An 8,241-nucleotide genomic window follows, 5' to 3' on the forward strand; every position below is an offset into this window, starting at 1 on the left:
TTTGGAAGATGTAAAGACACATGGAAGAAAGAAATCTCTGTGGAATAGCAAAGAAAATATGTTTGCGTCGTGCTAACACAGTGACACAGTTCCTACTAGAGGAAGGAAGGAAGACACAGGCTCTGTGTTCTGCATGGCGTGGGGACACTACTTCACACTTTGGGGCCTGATTGCCAGGGCGCAAGTTCTAGGTCTTTCACTTTCTTGCTTGATGGCTTTGGCTGAATTATACCATCACTATGTCCTTAGTTACTTTAAAACAGTATAATAAAAGTGCCTCCCTCCCTCAAAGAGTTGTGGTGAGGATTATGTAAGTGTGTGCGTATATGAAGAAATTATAACAGTGACTAGAGATACTGCTCAAGAGAATATTAAGGGAGTTTTAAAAAGGGGAGAGCAACCAAGAATGAGCTTTATTTAGAAAAAAATTTTTTTTAATTTTTTTATTAAATCATAAGTGTATATATTAATGCATCAAAACTTGCCCCAACCTATGCACACATATATATATTTGAGAGAGAAATCATCAAGAGATTGTTCTGCTGCTTTTAACTCTCCCTTTGGTAGGATCCATATATACTCAGGGAAAGGGTCTGTGATTACCTCCCAAAGATCTTTTGGATGCAGATAAGCAATGGAAATTCTTATTTCACTTAACTTACAGAAGTGAAGGAGCAAGAATCCCTCTCGACCTTTGATGGAGATGCTGAATCCTCCCTTTAGAATGCAACCCCTTTGAGGCAAGGGCTTCACCAGCCGTGCTCGCTGTTTTACCAGGGCTATAGGAGAAGGAAGAGGGGAACGCTTAATAAATACTGAATAGCGATGATAATTTCACAATAGTGCTTTATTGCCTTACAGGTTTTTGCAAAACTCCTCCACAGGGTATTTCCCAATATTGCAAAATACTCTGTGCTGTGCCATGTGGTGAAAAATGAGCAGGGAAATAAAGGAAAATCAATTCAGAATCCGAGTACCCTGTGTCACTTTGGCCCTCTGTTTTCCTGCAGCTCTTCTCTTTCTCACCCCCATTTCACCCCCATCAGCAGAACTTCATTTGTGACAAGGAAAGAGAGAAAAAATACACGCGGAAGAAATGAATGTACTATAAATCTTTGTCAGGAACAAATGTCAATAATCTCTCCTTCTCCCTTCTAATTCACTCTTAGGAATGCTTAAGTGCTTTGAAGGTATCATTTCTGAATTTCATTAATTGCTATTAATAGGAAGTTACTTATTTTTTAACTCAGAAAATATTATAAGAAATCAGGCAAATCACTGATTCTGAATACTGTCACATGGCATTGTTTGGAAAGCTGTAAGTATTAACCAAACTTCAGGTTTAATCACTGGGGTTTTATCTCCACTATTTTTCTCTCTTTCTTTCTTTTCTTCTTTTTTTTTAAGACACAGAGTCTCACTTTATCGCCCTCAGTAGAGTGCCGTGGCGTCAAACAGCTCATAGCAACCTCCAGCTCTTGGGCTTAGGCGATTCTCTTGCCTCAGAGTCCTGAGTAGCTGGGACTACAGGTGCCAGCCACAACGACTGGCTATTTTTTTGTTGCAGTTTGGCCGGGGCAGGGGTTCGAACCCGCTACCCTTGGTATATGCAGCTAGGACCCTACCCACTGAGTCACAGGTGCCGCCCTTAAATACCTCTTTTATAAGGTATGAGACTGTGAATTTGTTCAGGGTAAGGCTTACATTGTAGAAAACTGTATACTCACAGCACTTGGGAGCTTATAGCTGATTAATAAATCCCCACCTCCCCCAGTCTTCCTTAAATATGTGTCTTTTATTTCATAGAATTTGGAGAATAAATAAGGTTCACTATTGTAAGTTCTTACTCACTGACTAATTAGCAGCCCTGCAGGTGTTTCTCATTTTAGCCATGGGAATGTTGACAATTAGCTCAGCATGGGAATTCAAGAACCGAAGTCTCTGAATGGGAACATAGGCCTTCTGCTTGTTCCATGACTGATCCTAACCCCTGGAACGTACTACCCTGAAAACAGTAATCACCAGGTTTTCTGCATGTAAATTAGTATCAATATTCTTGGTGTTTATAAACTCTCAAATAGAGTTTATATACTTAAGTTTCTGAAGAATGAACATCCATATAAATCCTTAAGCAAAGGTAAATGAGAGGATGAAAGTTAATATTCTAAATAACGCTTTTGTATAAACTAATTGTATGCATGTATATAAATGACATTTTATGGTGCACAGAGCAAATTCACATGTTTTTTGGGAATTCTCTTTTACATATCAAATAATTCTGCTCAATAGTTGTTACAGATACTATGGCTGCATAACACACGATCCTGAAACTCAGTGTAAAACAACCACGAATTATGCTCATGGATTCTGTGGTTTGGGAATTTGGACAGAACATGGTGGGTTCAACTTTTTCTGCTGATGTCAGAGGCTTCAACCAGGAGACTAGAGGGTTGGGACTGGAATGTTTAAAGAAGCATTCACTCAGGAGTCTGGTAGTTGATGCAGGCATTGGGATGGGAGTCTCCATTATCTTCCAGTTGTGTCTCTCCATGGGAACTCTCTGAATGGACTGCTTTGGGTTTCCTTCACAGTATGATGGGATGGTGGGGGGGGAGGGAAAAGGAGAGAGGGGAGGGATGGAGAGAGAGAGAGAGAGAGAGAATGAGCTCCTATCACATCTTCTGACCTAGCCTAGCAAGGCATACATGCTTCATTCTGTTAGTCCAGGTAACTACAAAGTCCCTCTCAGGTCCAATGGAGAGGAATACAGATTCCAGATGATTTCAGGCAAGGTCCTGAAAGAATATGTTTGACCAGAAATATTTTAATGACCAATTTTGGAAATGCAATCTATCACTTAAGGATTGATATTTCCATTTTGTAGATGAGAAATTGAGACATATCCCTAGAGCTGGTAAGTGGCAGGATTCATACTTGAAACTAGTTCTTTTTACTTGGTAAGTGGCAGGATTCATACTCTAAACTGGTCCTTTTTACTTGGTGATATGCTTTGGCTATTATATAACAATGGAGCTGTAAACTATCACAGAAACACTCTACTTGTCTGAAGAGATGACTTTGAATGAAATACATTTTCTTCCTTCAATTGTAATTTGCACTTAAAATGTAACTATGAGTAGTCTTGCCAAATGCTATATTTTAAACATAAAGCATTAAAGGGAAAATTATAATAAAAGGTCATTTCTATGAGTTGAGAATATTTTTTGAACTTTGTATTTTAAAGTAATTTCAGACTTACAGAAAAATTTCAAACAATACTATCAAGAATTTTTGTTTCCTTCCACCTAGATCCCTCAACTGTTAGCATTTTACCACCATTTATCAGCCTCTCTCTACGGTATTTTTTTCTAAAACATTTGAGTATAAGTTACAGATACGATGTTCCTTTACCCCACAATACTTCTGTGTATATCTGCCCCAAACAAACACATTCTCTTACATTATCACAGCAGGAAATTAACTCCTACACAATGCTATTATCTAATATGTATATATGGACCTTATGAGCTACAATATATATAAACAGACAATTAATTACTCTTTGATGAATTGATTAATGAATGCAACTTTGAATGAACAAGTAATCTGTCAAATAGTATAAGCAGAAAAGAGAAAGAATAGATCAGGACTAAAGTTTGGGAAAGGAAATAAAATGTAGAGAAAGAAAAGCTTAGAAGAAAAATTCAGAAAAGAAAAGGAAATGAAAAAGAGAAAAATGAGAAAGAAAAAAGTGAGAAATGGGTGACCATTGTTCTGGTCTGTCATATGGCTCATGTAGAGGTGTGGTTAATGAGTGCAGGAATTTGAAGAGTATGAGGGAGACACAGAAATGATTTTTCTTAGTGACTCATAATAGTCTAAGAATAATGACCTGCAATGTAAGATCTGAAACTTCAGAGGTTTACTTATTGTCCTAGGCTAGGGGGAAGGGCAAAAGAAGAAATTGGAGAATTAGAATTTTTCAAGCAAACTTTTAATGCTACAACCTTTTCTGTAGTGAGTTGTCAGGTAAGCAAATCTCAGACACCCTTTGCAAAGCAACAGGTGCTGTGCTTAAATGGAGTATTATTTTTTGTATTAAATCATAGCTGTGTACATCAATGCATTTATGGGGTACAACATGCTGGTTTTATATACAATTTGAAATATATCAAACTTGTTAACATAGCCTTCACCTCACTTTCTTAATTATTGTGCTAAGACATTTATACTCTACACTTAGTAGATTATAAGTACTTTATAAGGGTACTTACTGTACCCTTATAAATGGAGTATTATTGATAAATTTGGTGCCATGGGACTTTGGAGGTCTCAGACTTTGCAATGTCCATTGTCGAAATACCAAAACTGCTGGTGTAATTTCCAGTTCTTCAGAAAAGAGAAAATGCTCTAAACTTGTCATCATTGTGACATGGAGAAAAAAATTTGAAAACAATCTTTGACATGTCACATTTTATATGGAGACTAGCACTCCTTTTCTTCAGCTAGTATGAGATGTTAATTTAACTTTTATCTGTTGACTTCCTCTCTTATCTCCAGCCAGAAGTTTTCTTTTTGAGCTTCATATTTCAGGACCCGAGCTGCCTCCACCTACCTCAAGTTCAACCTATTCCAATCCATGATCCTTGTCGTCTCAACCTAGCTCATCCCTAAGTCACCATCCTTCTTTCAGTTGACAGGGTTGATTTTGATTCCTCTTTGTCCTTCAGCCCTCTGTGACAGATCTATTAGATCCTCTTTTCTGTAGCATACCTGTATATCCACCACTCACTTAGGACAACAGTGAAAATAACCTGTTGTATTAGAGAAGATATTTCAGTATCACCTTCACTTCAGGGTCACGTCCACTGTCTCCTCTTGGGGACAGGTTTTCAATACCTTTAATTTTGTGTTACTGTCTTCTCCATGAAGCCGTGAAGACTTGAGAGGAGAAGCCTTCCTTGCTGTATTACCTGCAGTTTCCCAGCACCCCGATGTAACACGTAACAGCGACGGGAAGGTTGTAGAATGAACACAAGTTCTGCTTCTTTTATTTAGCCGTACTAGTTAGGAAAGGTTAATTCCCACTACAAACAAGTATAATATAGTTGCTGAAAACAGTAAACACGTATTTCTTGCTCATACCGGGTGTGATGGTGTGCAGCAAGATCCTCCGTTATCTCTTGGCTCTGCCATCTCCTAGGCACTCGGGAGCGGTCATAGCCCAGCTGAGGAGGAGATGCCATCACCCCTGGTCATGTCCTGTTAGCCAAAAGTCAATGACAAGTACCCCATAAACTATAATAGTTTCTGGGAAATATAGTCACACTGGAAATAAATTTGGTAATCATCTAACCAGAGCCTGGCCTACTATCCTTCTAAATCTCTACTTACTTTGAATTGTAATACTCATCTTGTAGAATGTATCTTGGAGAGTGTATCTTTTTTTCTCTCTCTCTCCCTATACACACACATAACCTTTAGAGGTGGAGTCTCCCTGTGTTGCTGAGACTAGCCTTGAACTCATGGCATCCTGGGACTTCAGATGTGCATCACCATGCCTGGTTTTGTAGAGTGTCTTTTCACTTACAATGACCCCACACACTGCTGGCTCCCCGCCACCCATTATTCCTGCTGCTTTCCCTTCAATTCTAATTTGGAGAGATTTTTATAACTGTTTTGCGTCCATTCCATGAGGATCAACTGCTTTGTCCATACATGAAACACTTGGAGCCAAATTTTCATTCTTGGGGATTTGGAATCAGAACCAGGAGGCAGCTGGTTAGTCTCTCAGTGTGATGGTATTTGTGACACATGAACTCAGAAATTTTAAGGCACTCATCTTTTACTAACTATGTAGATTTTGGAGGAAAGAGAATGTGTCTACAGAGAAAGAAAAGTGGAGCAGATATGCAGGGAGGAACCTGGGTGAGAGCAGGAAGAGGGAGGAGACCTGATGGCCTCCCAGACCGGCTTGTACTCCTTCCCTGGGCTACCTCTTGTATTCCTGTCTGTACGCTTGTAAAGAATAACCCTTTTTTGATACTTGGAAAAGATAAAAATGATCCTAACCAAGAAGACACCCCACTTAATTATACAAATAACTTGAAACAGGCTAAAATGAGAACTCATACAATAAAGTTGTCTGGAAAAGAAGCAGATATTTAAGTCACGGTTGCTATGTTAGTGGAGGGTCAGATTTTGCCCAGTGTTTCCTAGAATTCAAAATGGAGAGGGAAACACAGTTATTTATAGCATTCTCAATTTCAGAAAGAAAGAAACACCTTCCTTTGGAGCGTGAAGCTCTGTTAGCACTAAAATCTAAAAGTAATTTAGTGCTGTAGGTGGTGGGGTAAAAATGATCCATGTGAGAGTTTACAGCCTTTCCTCAATCCATCCAGACTGTTGAAGAGAAACCCAATTTTCACATGTACAGGTGAGAAATCTGTACATGTAGGATTCTTAGAAGAAGAATCTTGGGCCTTCTTAGAAGAGCAATGCTGGGAATCTTAGAAGAAAATTTGAATCTTTATAATAAGTGCTATTCAGACTCTTATGAAATATTAATGGCTTTGACCTTCTGTTATTATTTATTAATATTATTATTATCCTCTATTCTTAAGTTTCTCCTAACCCTGTTTGGTCAGCATTTTATGTTAAGTGTTAGAATTCTTTCTTCCAGGTCTGTTCCCTATAGAATGGAAAACGCCTTGAGCACGGGGATCTTATTTCTTATTCACCAGCTGGAGATAAAGAGAAGGCAGGTAGGAGAGAAGATGGAATTTTAGTAAGTATTGCTGAGAGTTATGTAACTGGGTCTGTCTATTGTCCTTTTTTAAAAAATCAGAAGTATTCAATTTTGAATAAATTACTTATGGTTACTGACTGCTATTTTTTCTACTGCTTTGTCCCTTAGAAACTTGACCAAATGACTAACATCTCAACTGGTAAAGTTGTTATTATTATAATTATTGTTGTTGTTTTGAGGCAGAGTCTCATTTTGTCACCCTTGGTAGAGTGCTGTGGTGTCATAGCTTACAGAAACCTCAAACTCTTGGGTTCAGACAAACCTCATGCCTCAGTTTTTCATTTTTAGTAGAGATAGGTCTCACTTTTGCTCAGGCTGGTGTCAAACCTCTGAACTCAAGCGATCCACCCGCCTAGGCCTCCCAGAGTGCCAGGATTACAGGTGTGAGCCACTGCACCTGGCACAACTGGTAAAATTCTTACCTAGTTTTCACGGCTTATTCAGTTGTCACTTAATTTATTTCATTCTTCACCATTTGGGGGGTATATGCCATGTGTTCAGTACCATATTGAATTCTAGGGAAACAAACTAAAGTTGAATTGTATCTTTGTAGTCAAGTTGGCAATAGTATCAGTAAACTAGTCATGTAGGTCAAGACCTAGGTGAAAACACAAATGGGTCCCAAATGTGGGGGGGTGGGGAAGTATCACGGATCAGCTTTTTAAAGGTAACTACCTTTGCCAAGTCATGGACATATGAGGGAAGCTACCGATGAACCTGCAAGCACCTGGCTCTGGCTAGATGACAATATGTACATATGGAAAGGATGGGGAAAAGTCTGGACTGTTGTTAGATTTTTTAAGTAGAGGAATAGAAATACCATCTTTGTATCACCCTCTGGCAGAAGGATAGAGAATGAATCTGTGATATTATGAAATATATATTTGATCTTCCTCCCCATTTCTTGGCATACAACTCCCCAAATCTTTGGGGAGTGATAAATATAATCTCCAAAGACACGATGCTTTGTATGCTAATGAGTTGACTACAGGATGACAGTCCTTAGGTAGCGTCAGGAAGGGGGCTGGAAACCAGAAAGAGAAGGCAGGATTATTAGGAGAACATGTGGTGTCTGATTTTCCATTCCTGAGATATTTCTCTTAGGATAATGGTCACTCCATAATGCTGCAAATGACATTATTTTGTTCTTTTTATGGCTGAGTAGTACTCCTTGGTATATATTAACATATACCATATTTTCTTTACACACAAATCAAAGGACACTTAGGTTGATTCCACACCATTGCAATTGTAAATTGTGCTGCAGCAAACATTTAGTTGAGTGCAGGTATCTTTTTGATTAAATGACTTCATTTCCTTTGGGTAGATACCTAGTAATGGGATTCTTGGATCAAATGCTAGGTCTACATTTATTTATGTATTTACTGTGGAATCTACATATTGTTTTCTATAGAGGTTGTACTGATTTGCCA

The sequence above is a fragment of the Otolemur garnettii genome, unplaced genomic scaffold (assembly GCF_000181295.1).
Source record: "Otolemur garnettii isolate 467f Iridium unplaced genomic scaffold, OtoGar3 scaffold00037, whole genome shotgun sequence".
Taxonomy (NCBI): Eukaryota; Metazoa; Chordata; class Mammalia; order Primates; family Galagidae; genus Otolemur; species Otolemur garnettii.